Below are 16,973 nucleotides of genomic sequence, written 5' to 3'. Positions count from 1 at the left end.
ATGCAGAAAAGGCTACTTTTAAAAACAACACCAAAGGTTCTTGCTGATGACCAGTTGTGTAGAGGTTTAGATCACTCTTCTGGTGGTAATTGTGGTTGAAATATCATCTCTGGATCAGCAGCGCTGCATGTGCTCTGAAATGAGTCAATCAGGTGTCATTTTTTAGCTTATAATGAGGCTACAGGAGTGTGGGAATGGAACAGACCTTTGCATATTTAAGTTATGGATTAGCAGCGGGTGTAAATGAATGCATCAAGAATTAATTTTCTTTAAAGGCCATACCATACATAAACATGCAAAATGCTGATCAGAGACTGTGTTCAAGCTGCTGCACACACACATACTGTATAAACAGAGTGTGTGCAGAAACACAGTTGGCATTTGCCCTTTTGATGTAATTTTAATGTGTATATTTATGACAAGCTTTGCTGCTGTAATGAATGGGCTTCAGTTAGGGGTTCTTGGTGGATATCAAGCTTATTTGTGAAAAAATGAAAACGCATTAAACAAAAACACAGTATTATATTAACTTTAACAGCAGCTAAAGTTCACACATTTCTTCCCAAATTTCCATTTGTAATAATGTCTCTATTTTTCTTGAAAGACATGATATACACTACCTGACAAAAGTCTTGTCATCAACTCCAGTTGTAAAGAGCAACAAATAATAACTTGACTGCCAGTTAATCATTTGAGAAAGTAGAAGAAGGTAGCTTATTTCAGATGAATCATCTGTTGAACTGCATCACAATCATCACAAATACTGCAGAGGACCTACTGGAACCTGCATGGACCCAAGATTCTCACAGAAGTCATTCAAATTTGGTGAAGGAAAAATCCTGGTTTGGGGTTACATTCAATATGGTGTTGTGCGAGAGATCTGCATAATGAATGGCAACATCAACAGCCTGAGGTATCAGGACATTTGTGGTGCCCATTACATTACAAAACACAGGAGAGGGTAAATTCTCCAGCAGGATTGCACTCCTTGTCATACTTCAGCCTCCACTCAAAGTTCCTGAAAGCAAAAAAGGTTAAGGGGGCTCCAGGATGGGCCAGACCAGTCACGGATGTCTGGGATAAGATGAAGGAGGAGGCATTGAAGATGAAGCCAAATAATCTCGATGAACTCTGGGAGCATGTGCTGTCATTTCTCCTGCTGTGTTGCTATCAGTGTGTGAAGAGTAGGACAAGAGGGTTGCATTGACAATCCAACACAATGGGCAGCACACTGAACACATTTTATAAGTGGTCAAAAAAATTGTAAATAACCCAGGAGAGAATGAAGTTTTGTTAAAAACAAGCACATCATTGTTTTTCTTGTGAAATTAGTTTGCACAAGAAAAAAGTTTGATGTGTCAAATGACCCTCTTCCTATTGAAAAACCGAAGCTGCGCCCCAAATGGCACACTATACACTATGCACTCATGCACTATGTACTTATGCACTTACACACTCAACAGGATAGTATAAGTATGAAGTGGCGTCCCAAATGGCACACTAATGTTTTTTTTACTAAGCGGAAATTCAAACCGTTTCCTTGATGACGTTTGACGGTTGCCAAATCAGTGAAATAAATGACCGAATTATCAAATAATACCTGCCGTGAGTATTGCCGCATTCACCATCGGGAGGTGCTATAATCAGTCCCGTAGGAGAATTTTGCTTTCACCATCCAAAATAAATAAAGTTATTCAAAATGTGCGTAAGCAAACCTGCGGTCGTTGAGTGCATGAAGTGTCCATTATACCACACTTCATTTTAGCGGCTGAATGAGGGTAATTAAAGTGCACTTATTATTTTTAGAGTTTTCAGTGTGAACACACTACTTACACTATTTATACTACAAAATGGTGTAGAATAGTGCATAAGTATGCGATTTGGGACGCAGCTCAAAAGTTGGATCCAAGATGGCCGACTTCAAAATGGCCACCATGGTCACTACCTATTTTGAAAAGTTTGCCCCCTCACATATACTAATGTGCCACAAACAGGACGTTATTATCTCCAACCATTACCATTTTATTAAGGTGTATCTATTTAAATAGCTTACCCTGTACACAGAAGTGAAGAAAGTATAATTATGAAATGTATAAGTGAAATGTATATATGTAAAGTATAATATATAAGTGCCTAGTGCAATTGGGTTATGTGCAAACAACAGTATAATGGCCGGAGCAGATTCAGTGCAATCTACCCCTGCTATTTGTCTGTTAGTTTCTTTATATAATCGATACCCCAAGCATTGATCAACTTCTTCAATAATAATCAATTTTCTGATCTCAAGCCTTGGCAAATAATTTAGAAAGCACCAATGTAAACTTCTTTTTAAAAGGGTTACAGTAAATGTATGACATGTATCATAAATACTGCCCATCCCAGCATACTCATATAAACATATGACAAACGAACAAACAAACGAAGGAACGAATGTACAAACCAATAAATCAACGAACTCTTCAGCCCTCAAATAGTGTTATCAACACAGCTATAAATACTGTTTAGAGGTCAAATATAGACTGTTCATGCAGTCACTCTGAAAAGTCTCACTGAAAAGAACAGTCTCATTAGTATCATTCTTTCATGACTCAGACTACAGTCTCTGTGTTGTTTGTATTTAAGTCACAAACATTAAATAAACATCATTACATAAACATCATATCAAAATGATAATACTCTTTCCAGAACAAATCACATGCTTGATTTACAGTCATTTGCAGTACATCAGCATGTGTGCGACCACATCTGTGTGATTTCAAGCAAGAGAAGAGGAACATATCCCAGAGAGTGTTTTGTTCAGTCTTAAAGTGTGGAAAAACAGCTCAAGGTGGCTAAATGGAGATTAATCTCTTGACCTACATTCACCAGCTGAATATCTAGCTTAAGAAATTCTCGCTGGAGGCCCACCAGCATCCCTCCCGCTGCAGTCAGATTTGCAGCAGTGTCCGCTGCGTTACTTTAATAGTTTCCCTAGGCATGCTCTTACGACGTGACACCAAACATGGCCCTCAAATTCCCCCGAGCCTCACTGTGCCAGTCCCTCATTAAGCTTCGTAAGGATGTTATTAAACCACCATTACACTGTTATTAGGGACTAACACACATACACATGCACTAACTCAAGAGACGAGAAGGAATTGATTAACTCACATGTAAAATCATAACACCACAGGTTCCTTGCTACTTTTTTGTTTTGTTTTTGTTTTAATATTTCAGCTAAATAGTAGTTTATTGCACACTATAGCATGCTGGTATTTTACATGTAGAATGTTGCTATTAAGATTTGGCATGAGATTTGGCTGAGAGTAACATAATTTTGATTCTCTATATGTCCTGTACATGTGGTTGAATTGACAATAAAGCTGAATTTGACTTAAAGTTTGATGAGGGTATTTTTTGAGCATGTTTAACGTGTTCATGTTGCTAACAAATTAGCTTAATGCTTGCATGTTGCTATTTCTAATTGTTGCTTTTTGTTGCTATTTAGTTTTGAATGTTAACACGTTAGCATGTTTTTAGGATATTATATTTCATTGCTAAGATTATTTATAATGTGAACATTTTTAGATACACGTAAAAAAAAAATTAGCTATTCATAGCATGTTTTTAACAAATCATGTCTTTCCATATCATGAATTGAATTCTGGTACCATCACAATGCTAAACTAAATGAGCATGTTTGGGTTGTAGCATATGCTTCTAGCTGTAAGTGTATCACACATTTGCACTTTGCTAGCTATTTTGCTGTCCTATACTAGCATGTTTACCTTGTAAGCTAAACTAACATGTTAAGCTTATTTGTATTTAGGAACATGAAATAGCATGTTGCTAGTAGCTTGCTAGTAGTCTATTAACTTTCTTTTTGTTAACGTGTTAACGTGTGGTTACATTTTAACACATTGGTGGCATTAGTGGCTTTTTTAACATTGCCTGCCCTAGGCTAGTTCTGGATATTCCCACATGAAAATATTAAACACTACCGTTTTTTAACCATACTGTAGAAAAGTACTTTAATTAATACTGTACTACCCAATACACTAACTATATGGTATATTATCCAACAATGCAGGACCTTTTTGTATTAAGTACTAAAGTTTACCCAATCAGTTCATTACAGTTACAATACTACTACTGTACATTAACAAATTATTATAAATGCACTAATATACACTTTAGTACACTTTACTTTGTTATTGATTGTATGTTTTTAACAAGTCTTACCAATATGAATTGAATTCTGGTACCATGTTTATCACAATGCTAACAAAAATTAGCATGGTTTGCTAGTATGTTTCTAGCACTGTCAGCAATTAGCCAGTTTGCACTTTGAAAAGTGTTTTGCTATCATACACTAGCATGCTTATCTTGTGCTAACATGCTAACATTTTTAGCTTCTTAGTATTTAGGAACATAAAATAGCATGCTGCTAGTAATTTGCTAGTTGGCTATTAACTGCCATATTGCTAACATGTTTTAACATGCACACAATTTAACACATTGGTGATAAGTTTATAGTGTCTTTTTTAACATTGCTACCATATTGCTAGGCTGATTTATAACATCAGCCTGTCCTAGGCTAGTTTTGGGTATTCCCTCATGAAAATAGTATAGTTTGAACCATACTATAGAAGAGTACTTTAAATAATTCTGTACTACTGTACCAATACACCAATTATATGGCATATTATCCTAAAATACAGCACATTTTACGGCACTAAATACTAAAGTTTACCCAGTTCATTACAGGTAATACTGCTACTGTTCATAACATTCTTTAACAAATTATTATTAATGCACTAATATACACTATAGTGCACTTTACTACAGTATGGGCTATTGATTTCATGTTTTTAGTAGTCTTACTTATATGAATTGAATTCTGGTACCATGTTTATCATAATGTTAACATAAATTAGCATTTTTTGCTAGTATGTTTCTAGCACTGTCAGCATATCACAAGTTTGCACTTTGGTAGCTATTTTGCCATCATACACTGGCAAAGTTATATTGTGCTAACATGCTAACATGTTTAGCATGTTTTTTTGTTTACATTGCTACTATCTTGATAGTCTGATTTATAACATTAGCTTGTCTTACTATACTATATTAAAGATACTATAGATAAACTATACTAACCATACTATAGAAAAGTACTTTAAGTTTTTACTACTGTGCCCAATCCTCTAACTACTGTAAATGACATATTAATCTACAATACATTTTATTGGATTCATTCACTCATTCCAGCGGATGACCTTCCAGCCCGCAACCCATCACTGGGAAACATTCATACACACTCATTCACACACATACACTACGGACAATTTAGCCTACACAATTTACCTATACCACATGTCTTTGGACTTGTGGGGGAAACCAGAGAACCTGGAGGAAACCCACACGAATACGAGGAGAACATGCAAACTCCACACAGAAACACCAACTTACCCAGCCAAGGCTCGAACCAGAGACCTTCTTGCTGTGAGGTGAACGTGCTACCTACTGTGCCACCACGTCACCCTTCATTGTATTAAATACAAATATTTACCAGATATCAGTTCACTATAGTTGATACTACTGTAGATAACATTCGTTAACAAATTCATATAAATACTCTAGTACACTACACTACAGTACACATTACTATAATATAGTTCAAAAACAAGTATTTTTTATGTGGGTTGCTAGTGAAAGAAGGAAATACAGATCTTGGGAAGATGTGGAGTACTGTATGTTAAATGCCATGAAATTCGTTGTTTGAAGGTTTTAATGAAAGTTTTTCATTTGTACAATAACAAACTATGTCTGATCAGTTAAAAAAAATATATATATATATATATATATATATATATATATATATATATATATATATCATACATCTTCAGCATACATATAGCATACATTGTAGCCTTTAAAGAATAAAAAAAAAGCCTTTGGAGAATAAAAAAGAAATGTAAACAATAGCCTAGATCAGTAAGCAGCCTCTCCCAAGCCATGCTAACTGAACAAACGTTGTTGAAAGAGCCATTCAAACAGTGGGTGTTATTGCTCTTATTACTTTTATGGAAAAAAGAGGTAATACAAAATGGCTCTCTTTCCCGTACTCCCTCTTTGATGGGCCTTTCTGGATTTATCAAGCGCTCAGCCCCACTAGAAACAAAAAAAAAAAAAAAAAAAAAACGAATCTCCATATTGATTTTTAGAGGGGAGGAATTCATTATATCGTTGTAGCTCAAGCACTGAGGCCGCCAATGCGCCGATTCAAGTGCAAAACTGGACGATTAGCTCATAAATATCAGCTCGGAATCATTAATATTGAGTCTAATTATCCAGCTCATTTCTGGCTGTAGTGAAAGTGTCTGTGAGGTGATGGATCAGGGAGGTGTGGGGATGGACCGGGTAGATGTATTTGTTTATGATGTAGAAATGTGCTGAATTTGATCGATGGGAGAGCCTGAGCAATGAAGGATTACACCGCGGCTGTGGTGACAGATATTCTGTCCAACAGCTGGATGAACGCTGGATTAAAAACTCTCTTCTTATCAGAAAACTCCTTAGGGATTACACACACGCTCGTACTGATTTAAACATGCGCGCACACACACACACACACACAAACACACACACACACACAAACACACACAGGCACACACATAATCAACAGAACGCTTTAACCATCACAAGGAATATATATTTTTCAATCTAGTTTACGGCACATTAGAAATATGCTCGTCTGGGATGTTTTCAACAACTTTTATACGGAAAGTTGTATAAATATTTTTATATTTTATACAGAAAAGTTAACATTTAAATGCCATACTAGAGAGAGAGAGAAAGAGAAAGAGACGGCAGTACATAATATTTTGCTAGTTATTTTGCAAGATACTTAGCTCAAATTGAAGTTTAAAGGCTTAACTAGGTGTAACGGGGTCCAGTTAGTTATGTGCAATACAGGTAAACCTCAAGTCTTTAGCCTCCTTGTTAAAGCAACCGACTCCCATGCAAGGAATTGCTGGTTTGAGATTACAGCTCAGACTGACTTGGGTGCAGTACACATGGGGGCACGTCCAGGATGGGAGTGAGGTTTAAGGGGGTGAATGTATCACAGGCCAGCTATCAAAGCACTATGCAGCTAAACCTCACTTCTCTGACCTTAAAAGGTGATCTAGCGACTAGGGATGTCCAGATTTGATCACGTGATCGGCTCAAGTGGTTTCAGACTCGATCAGAATCGGACGTCACCTCCTGATCAGGACTCGAATATATATGTGTATGTATATATACTCTCCTTATTTTTTTAACACATCTATAGTAATGAAGTGGCACAGAGCTAGACCTCTTTCTTGATTTTACACAGAAAAAGCAACGCGAGCGTCATGACATCACTGTTGCAGAGACGGTATTGGTTAAAGTTGTTTTTTTGAAGAGAAAAGTGTATGTTAATGGTCTGGAGGTTGATGACGACAACATTGCCATACCAAACTGTGAGATATATAAACTTGGGATTGCAAGAAGTGGAAAGGAAAATGCTACATTTAAAACAACAAACCTGATAAGTCACCTCAAAAACAAACCCCCAACACAATACAGCAAGTACACTGGCAACCCAACCAAAGATGAGTCAGCTCACGATGCAGGAGAGTTTGAAGAGGTGAGAAAAAATGCCCCATGACAGGGCAAAGGCACAGGACATCACAGCCAAGATAACACAAATGATCGCTACATGCCTGCCGGGTATTTTAAGTTTAAGTTATAATACATTTATAACTTATAATATTAGTTTTTATAGATTTTTTTTTATTTACTGTTGCACTAAAGTCCAAAAGTGAAGAATTTATGTTATTAGTTAGTTGATTGTTCAAGCTACCTCACAGAAGTGCTCTGTTTGTGAACAGAGTCTTTTAATGTTAAATTAAGCTGAATTCAATAAAAATAAGGAACAACAATTTCTTTGATCTTCTTTATTCTTTTTTATGCATCATAGAACTATTTAATCGGGATTCGATAGATACTCAAAATCAAATGGCTTGGATCCAAGTCTTTAGCCTCCTTGTTAGAGCAACTGACTTTTAAACAAAGAGTCACTGGTTTAATCCCAGCTCAGAATGGGTTGGCTGCAGTAGGACCGGTGGGTTAAACGAGTGCAACGGAGGACAGCTAGTGAAGTGCAATGCAGGTAAACCTCACTCCTTTAACATCAAAAGGTTATCTAGCGACAGATGCCAGAGGCTATGGGGCCCTGTCATACACCCAGCTCAATAAGGTGCAAGATCTATTTGCCCTGACGTGTTGCTAATTTCAGACCATTGCAACCTTAATTTTCTCGTTTTCAGCCATTTTGTTTAAATAGCAAATCCATTTGCGCCACTTTGTGGACTCATGGGTGTTTCGGTCTTGAAAAAAAAGGTGTGTTAAGGCGCACTGTTAGCGCGTAGCTATTTTGAGGAACTAAAACAGACTGCGCAATAGACCAGCTGAAAGCAGGTCTAAAGTCCAGCGCAGAGCATGTTAGTTTGTGCGCCAACATTACACATTGCTTAAAACACGCAGGATGTACAGTAATACACAAATATCTTTACAAATGAAAAAGAATTAAAGGATTAAAATATTACATAAATTATTATTCTCTACATAGACATAATAACCACCGCCTCCATGTCTTCTTCATCTTCATGGCTCTTTGTTTTTGTATAATATTACTATTATAAATAACAGTATTATTTATTATATGCATATTTATATTTGTTTTATTAAAAAAAAGCTTAGATTTGCCTACCTGTCAGGTTTTGGACCATATGGGGCAGAGCATGTATGTTTGGATATAGCTCATTTTTTGACCACACTTCGTTTTTAGTGTTCATTTATTCGTTTGCTAGAAATTAGAATTGAACTTAAAAAATAGTTTTGAAATAAATCTTTGTGCTTAAACAAAATTAATTATGTAGGCTAATTGATGTCTGTGAGCACAACACGTTTCCTAATCCACGAAAGAGAGAAAAGTGAAAGGCTGAATGGAGGAGGCTGATTCTTTATCCTCTCGCAACAGATGGTTTGTTTAACTGTTTTCTTTAGTGTTCAATTTTTACACTTACAAAGTCTGCCATGTAAATAGCAAATGCGCTATGGCGTGATGCAACTGACTTTTAAAGGAAATGAGAGATGAGATTCTGATTGGTTCATTCTCAAAACACACCCATAACTAATTAAGCGAATAAGCTCAACCCTGCTAGACCATGTGCCACAGCGCAGAGTGTATTTTTTCATCCTTAAAATAGCAAAAGTGTATTGGGATATGCTCTTAATGCTTTTGCGCCCTGCGCTTTAGACTTTGAGCCTAGACTATTAAAATAGAGCCCTTAGTCTTTAGCCTATATGTTAAAGCAACCAACTCCCATACAAAGAATCTCAGGTTTAATCCTAGTTCAGTGCGGATTGGGTGCAGTAGGACCAGGAGGTTACACATGGGGACTCCGGGATGGGAGTGAGGCATAGGCAGTGAATGTAGTGGAACAACCAACTCCCATACAAAGAATTGCAGATCAATCACAGCTCAGACCTGTTTAAGTGCAGAAGGACCGAGGGGTTACATAGGTTAATTAAGTTAACTAGGCAAGTTAGGGTAATCAGTCTTTGGACAACAAAGGTTTTTGTAGCCAATCAAAAAATAAAAATATTTTCTTAAAGTGGCAAATAAATATGACCTTAGCATTTTTTTATTATAGCTTATGATATGCATCATAGTTTATATTATTAGTTTGTTAATATATTATTTTCTGTTTTTATTTTAATTTCACTTTACATTTTCTGTCTTTATATATGCAGTTTAAAACATACGCACACATAATTTCTCATTTGTTTATTTATTTTTGTGTGCATTGTTTTTTTTTTTTTAACAACTGTTTGGCATTGATAGCTAGGCATCTAGCTCAGTTATTACACACACACACACACACACACACACACACACACACACACACACACACACACACACACACACACACACGGATAAAGTAAAAAAAAAAAAAGATTTCCCTTTATGAAAGAAATTTGATTTTATTTTTTATAGTTTTTAATGAATTAACAGATGACTGACCAACCAACATAGTCTGTCATGACATTGATCCATGACCTTTTTCTTTGCTGCAGTGATAAATGAAGACAAACTATCTATTGCATTGGCATAAATCTAATACTAATGAATACAGAGTATGCCAAACACAAAAGATAAAAATTACCATTTGTACATTTTATTCATCATGTGTCATTTCATTTCATTTTCCTTCAGCTTAATCCCATATTTATCAGGGGTCACCACAGTGGAATGAACCACCAACTATTCCAGCAAATATTTTACACAACGGATACCCTTCTAGTACTGTACCCAGTACAGGTAAATACCCATACACACACTCCCTGATAGATTACAGCCAATTTAGTTTATTCAATTCACCTATACCAGGGGGTGAGCATACAAACTCCACACAGAGATGCCAACTAGCCCAGCCAGGACTCAAACCAGCGACCTTCTTACTGTGAGGCAACAGTGGCAACCACTGAGCCACCAAACAGGGATTTTGACTGATCTCATTATTAACTGCCTCTTACACCACCCAAAAAACATTCAATCACAAGGACCCACATGTGAAAGGTACACAGTTGTGTGCTGCATGCTTCACCTAATACAGTTTTGGCTCTGATGATTAATTCATCTATTAGAGGAGAGATGAGACTGATTGACTGCTTTAATCTCTTTACAATCTGTTAGATGTGGGTTAATACGACAAAAATGGCCTCGGTTTACTAACATGCAGACAGAAAGACAGGGAGACGCGGCAGCTCTAGACCGAGACAGTTTGAAGTACAGCGGCTTTAAACAAGCACAAAAGGCCCAGAGCTGCTGAAAGATCAGTCCAGTGCGGTCAACACCCTGCTGAGGGTTTGTGTACAAGAGCTGAACACAGAAATAAAGAAGTGTCTCTCCAGAAACAGCAAAGCTGAAAGGAGGATCTAGCAGTGGTAAAGGGATCACGAAGAGCAGAAGCGAGTCTCAGGGTTTAAAGGATGAGTTGCATCAGACAGATATGACCGAAAGCAGTCCTCGCTCACAGATCTAACCATCCAAAACAACAGCTTTTAGGCCAGTAGAGCTGATGCGAGCAAGGCAGCTTTTGTTGACATGTATCAGACAACAAACACCAGTGGGCATTTTTATCATCTCAAGAGCTTGAAGCAACACCAGCAGATGTCCTGTGAGGATCAGGTAATTTAGACCAGCAGATGTCCTGGGAGGATTGAGCAATTTAGATGAGGAAGATTTAAATGTTTTCAAAAGGTTTAAGTACAAAAACAATGTACATCTAATCTCATGTCATTCTAAACCCCATAAGATCTCCTTTCTCCCATAAGTAAGCAATGACTTTCATGTATCATTTTAATTATGTAAAATATTCTTCAATTTAAAAGTAACTTATGCGATGCAAGTACTAGCTAGTGAGCAGTCATTTTGGGTTTGTCCGATGACATGTAAGCAACATTTTATTTACATAGCGCTTTTTCCAAAAGTCAGTAGTTTGTGTTTCATTCGTTCATTTTCCTTCGGCTTAATCTCTAATTCACCACAGCAGAATGAATATGCTATTCCAGCATATGTTTTATGCAGTGAATGCCTTTCAGCCGCAACCATTGGGATTGTATTGTAATGGGAAACAACCATACACTCTCATTCACACACACTCATACACTACATTCAAATTAGTTTGTTAATTCACCTATAGCACAAGTCTTTGGATTGTGGGGGAGCACCTGAAGGAAACCCACGCCAAGACGGGGAGAACATGTAAACTCCATAGAGAAATGCCAACTGGCACAGCCCGGACTTGAACCAGCGAACTTCTTGCTGTTAGAAGTGTGCTAATCACTGAGCCACTGTTTGTGTTTTAATTTGAGTTTATACCCTGTAAAAAAGATTGATTTCTATTGATTGATTTCTATGAGTGTCTTGGGTCCATGTGGGTTCTTCTGCAGTATTTGTGATGATTGGGATGCAGTTCTGCAGACAATTCATCAGAAAAATCTACATTTTGCCACTTTTCCAAATGATCAACTGCTCTTACAACTGGGATTGATGACAATATCTTTTGTCAGGTTTACATGCCTTTAGAACATCCCTTCTATATCTACCATTATGGCAACTGGTTCCTGTCTGAATCTGAGGATAACCCCTAGGAGAATGTTTGTCTGGTCATGTCCTTGCAGTAACTGAATGTTCAAGTCATCACCTTAGAATTAAAAGGTTCTATCTGACATTTTTGTTAAAATTGTGTTATTGACATGAATTTATTTACATTATGGGATGTTTTTGTATAAGTTGTGTACATTTTAAGCCTTTCTATTTAAAAAAAATAAATAAATAAAAAATGTTACATACATACTGCTTGCTATCGAATGCCAAAACTATGACGCTCAATATCTCAAAATCCTTCAGAACGCAGATAGAACCTTTTAATTTCAAGGTGATGAAGTGTCCTGATATGATGCAAATACAATACAGATTTTATTTTTCTTCTTGTGGAAGACCCCGTGGTGAGGTATATATCACACTCTGACTGTCATTACTGTCAGTGACCACCTGAGGGCAGTATAGTTCAACGGACTCTGAGAGTGAACTACAGCGTCCAAGAACTACAAGTCCATACATACCACGCGCATTACACCCGGTCTACGTACACTGATTTGCAATCACAGCTGTGTCTGTTTACCGTTGATTACCTCGACTATATGTTCAACCATTCATCTTCTGTTTGTCAGTTGGTCGTTGTCGTTTTGTGTTCCTGATCTTGCTTTAGTATCTTGTCTCAGTTGTTAAAGTCTATTTCGAGTTAATCTGTTTGAGTTCCTCGTTTGTTACTTTGTTACTTTGATTTTTGTATTTTTGTCACTTTCACTGCACAATAATCATTAAAATCTGCACTTGGTTTCTACACCTGTTTTTGTTCCTGTTTAAAATCCCGTACCGTGACACTGCCATCACAGCTAGACAGCTCGTCATCTAGCACCTTTTCAGCATAACCTTTGTCAAACATAACATTCATAAACTTCATGTAATCTGAATGAAATGCCTCGTTCTTCAGAAGCGACTTTCTAAGTCATAGCACGCAGCTCAACAAGAACCTTATTGTTTGGCATGATCAAATTATCATCACCAAATGTTAACTTCATCTCATAATGTCCATCTTTCTTGATGGTTGATTCATTACCAAGCTTTGGGAGCTTCTTGTATTCAAAGGAAAATTCAACTTGTTCCTCATAGGCCCTTTCAGGAAAGTCTTGATTATACTGTAGGTGACTGGCCCAAACAAAACTTTGTAATTGGGCTTTGTCATATTGTTAATAAAAACCCCTAAATGACTCCCAACCTGATTTGTTCTTTCACAGCAATTTCACTATCAACAAACAAGTCAAAGAAAACACTTTAAGACAGGACATTTTAAAATGTATTTGTGTGTGTATTAATCTGCTTTAAAGCACACCTTAATCCCAAAACATCTCTGTGTTTCAGGGGCTCTCAGCAACTTGTGTACTTTACGAATAGGGAGGACTGACACTATATGGGGTCTCTAGTTAACAAGACATATATCTCCATTAATTTTAGAGGATGGTATAAAGCAACTCGGAAGCACCTTGAAAAAATGAAGAGAAAAATAAGCTAACACCCAAAAGAGCAATTATACGTTTCAAAACTGATCCCTACACTCATGAATAACCCAGACTCAAGAGCAGCCAATTAAGTTAAAAATAAAACTATAGAACGTTTGGGAAAACTCAAACTAGAAAATGCAGCCCAGCTCCATGAAGTCGGTCTATTATGTACTTCAATATCTGGTATGATCAGAATAACTGATTATAATGACTGGTGATAAAGTTTGAACTTGAATTTAACTTCTGAAATGAGTTTCCAAGAAGTACCTTCAGTCGGCAGAGAATTAGTGAGCACCATCTGGCAGTACAGACCAGTAAGCATAAAAACGTACGATACAGAAGACAGAAAATGATGTCAGCAGTGCAAAGAGGACAAAACGGAGACAGCTGTACTTCTTGACAAACTTACATTTCATCACGGTGAAAGACTTCTGCATAATCAGATACAATATCACTCAAATTGCCAACAGAGGCAATGCTGAACTACTGTATGAATTGATCAGCGGGGTGAGACAAGGGTTACAGACAGATACTTCAGATAAATTTGGCTGTAGGTTTACTTTTTTAGTGCTGTGTAAATGTAAAGTTCTGTCGTTTATAGGAGAGACAACTGCATTTCACAACCAAATTACCTCCCGAAAATTGCGGGTAGTGACAATTGCATTTACAGAAATGCAATGCAGTATGCAAAGAAACGAACTGAAGTTGATAATGGCACATTTAAATGTGAATCACAGATGTGCCGCTCTTCTGTACAGTATGTACAGAATAATAACCAATTTCACAGAGGAGAAAATTGCAGGGAAAGTGGATTTGTGAGGAATGTGCATTTCAGAAGATTAAAAAAAAAATTCATGCTTGTTCAAACTAATTTTTAAATTAGCTAAAACACAATTCTCAACTTGTTTTAAGGACAATTAAATTGTTTATGTTCAATCAACTTAAAGTTGTAAAAAACCATTAAGTTAACAATTTCTCACTAAAGCAAGATGGATGTATTGTGTGGAACTTAAAAACTAAAAACGCATACGTTTTGCTACGGTTAGGCCATCAGTCCACACTACGCCGGAGTTTTCGAGCCCTGAAAAGGGATTGTTTTGGAAACGCTGGAGAGGCCGTTTTCATTCTAAAATGCTACTGTTCCGTCTCAGTGTGGATAGGGGAAAATGGAGACATCTGAAAACAAAGGCATGGCTGCAGACATTTGCCTCTCTGATTGGGGCTTTTTCCTCAATATTAAGTAGCCTACATACACAATTCAGTCTTGCATCCTCTCCGTGTAAGTTCAGACTTCGCAAGTTTGATATAGAAAACAAACTCCCGAGTGTCATTTATAAAGTCCTTCACATCACCCTGGTGAACTGCTAATTTCATTTTAATATTAGCAACTTAACAGACATCAAAAATGTTGAGGCGTTGTGTAGCTGCTTAATATGAGCGTCATCTTCATGCATATTTATAACAAAACGAAGCCTATAACATTAATGCCTCCTTTCGTTTTCATTGAAAATACGAAACACACCCTCTCTTTCACTGAATATCAGTTTTAATAATCAATAATTGCTATTATAAAAGTATAACGTAACATAAGTTTATACAATAAAGAAAAAAAGGCAAGCAATCAGTCAATTGTGCAGAATTGGAGTCCGCAGTTACATTAATTAAGATATTAACCTAACTTATACTTGCGCTCAGCCAAAACACATTACCTGAGAACAAGTAATAGGTTCAAAAGACCAAAGTCGGGGGATCTGTTGTTAGATATAGACAACATGATGAATTATATATAACATTTAACAAATATAGAGAGATTAGATCTAACGGGAGATCCTCGATGAACAGTCCGACTTGCACAGCTCTCATATGGGTATGTGCTCAAAGCACACTGCAGCGCAGGCCAGAGTGTGTGTGGTCACTTGATGTGCGTTTTCTCCATTTTAATGTAAATGGAGAGCTGTTCAGAAATGCTGGAGAAAACGCTAGTGTGGACGTGGATCGTTTTCATTTTAAAACGCCGTTTTAAATCTAAAATGCACTAGTGTAAACGGTGTCTGTGGTTGATACGATATGAATCTTGCAATACATCATGATACGATACAAATGTGAATGTGCGAATGAATGAATGTGACCACACGCAATGCTGCAGTGTTGCACGGTAAAGCACAAAATGGTCTAACACAAGAAGTACGTGACCAGCAGGGGCAGTTATGTAACATAGTGAACATACTGAACTGATATAGCAGTGCACACCCGGAGAAGCGCAAAGAAAATTAAATAGGCTAACCATGATTGTCTCATCAGTAGTATCATGAGTTTTTTTTTTTTTTTTCACTAAAAATGACATTCTCAAAATGTTGTGGATCAACTGCTAAGAGTTTGAATGCTATTTCATTAGAAGCATAACAGTAAATACCTAAAAAAATATAATGAAAAGTATTTCACCGCGATCAAATTAACTCTTGCAACTTTTTTTTTTTTCATTCCATTTCAGGTTCAGCTTTTTTGCTTTGTCAAATTGTCAGTATTCTCCTTTAAATTACTGTCATGTTTTTTTTAAAAACTGTTTAAAATATTAACTGTACATTAAAGATATATATGAAGCAGTTACGGATAGGATATGATGCATCCTTCTTGCAATGCAGTACAATCCAATTGTGTTTTAAGTCGATTCAACATGATGAAATTGCATGTAATACAAATCAAATCCTCATTATGATGATGAACTAATCCACATTTGACGTGTTTTGTTTTATTCACACTGCGCTTGATCAGTGTTGCCATTTATTCATTCATTCATTTTCTTGTCGGCTTAGTCCCTTTATTAATTTGTGGTCGCCACAGCGGAATGAACCACCAACTTATCCAGCAAGTTTTTACGCAGCGGTGGGGCAGTGAGTAGCATGTTTGCCTCCCAGGTCAGTTGGCATTACTGTGTGAAGTTTGCATGTTCTCCTCGTGTTTGCATGGGTTTCCTCTAGGTGCTCCGGTTTCCCCCACAGTCCAAAGACATGTGGTACAGGTCAGTTAGGTATGCTAAAATTGACCGTAGTGTATGAGTGTGTGTGTGAATGAGTGTGTATGTGTTTCCCTGTGATGGGTTGCAGCTGAAAGGGCATCCGCTGCGTAAAAGTAAAATTTGCTGGATAAGTTGCTGGTTCATTCCACTGTGGCGACCCTAGATTAATAAAGGGACTAAGCCGAAAAGAACATGAAATAATGAATAATAATAATAATAATAATAATAATAATAATAATAATAATAATAATAATAATCA

This window comes from Danio rerio, chromosome 20 (genome assembly GCF_049306965.1).
Source record: "Danio rerio strain Tuebingen ecotype United States chromosome 20, GRCz12tu, whole genome shotgun sequence".
NCBI classification, from domain to species: domain Eukaryota; kingdom Metazoa; phylum Chordata; class Actinopteri; order Cypriniformes; family Danionidae; genus Danio; species Danio rerio.
Note: the sequence above shows the minus strand (reverse complement) of the source record.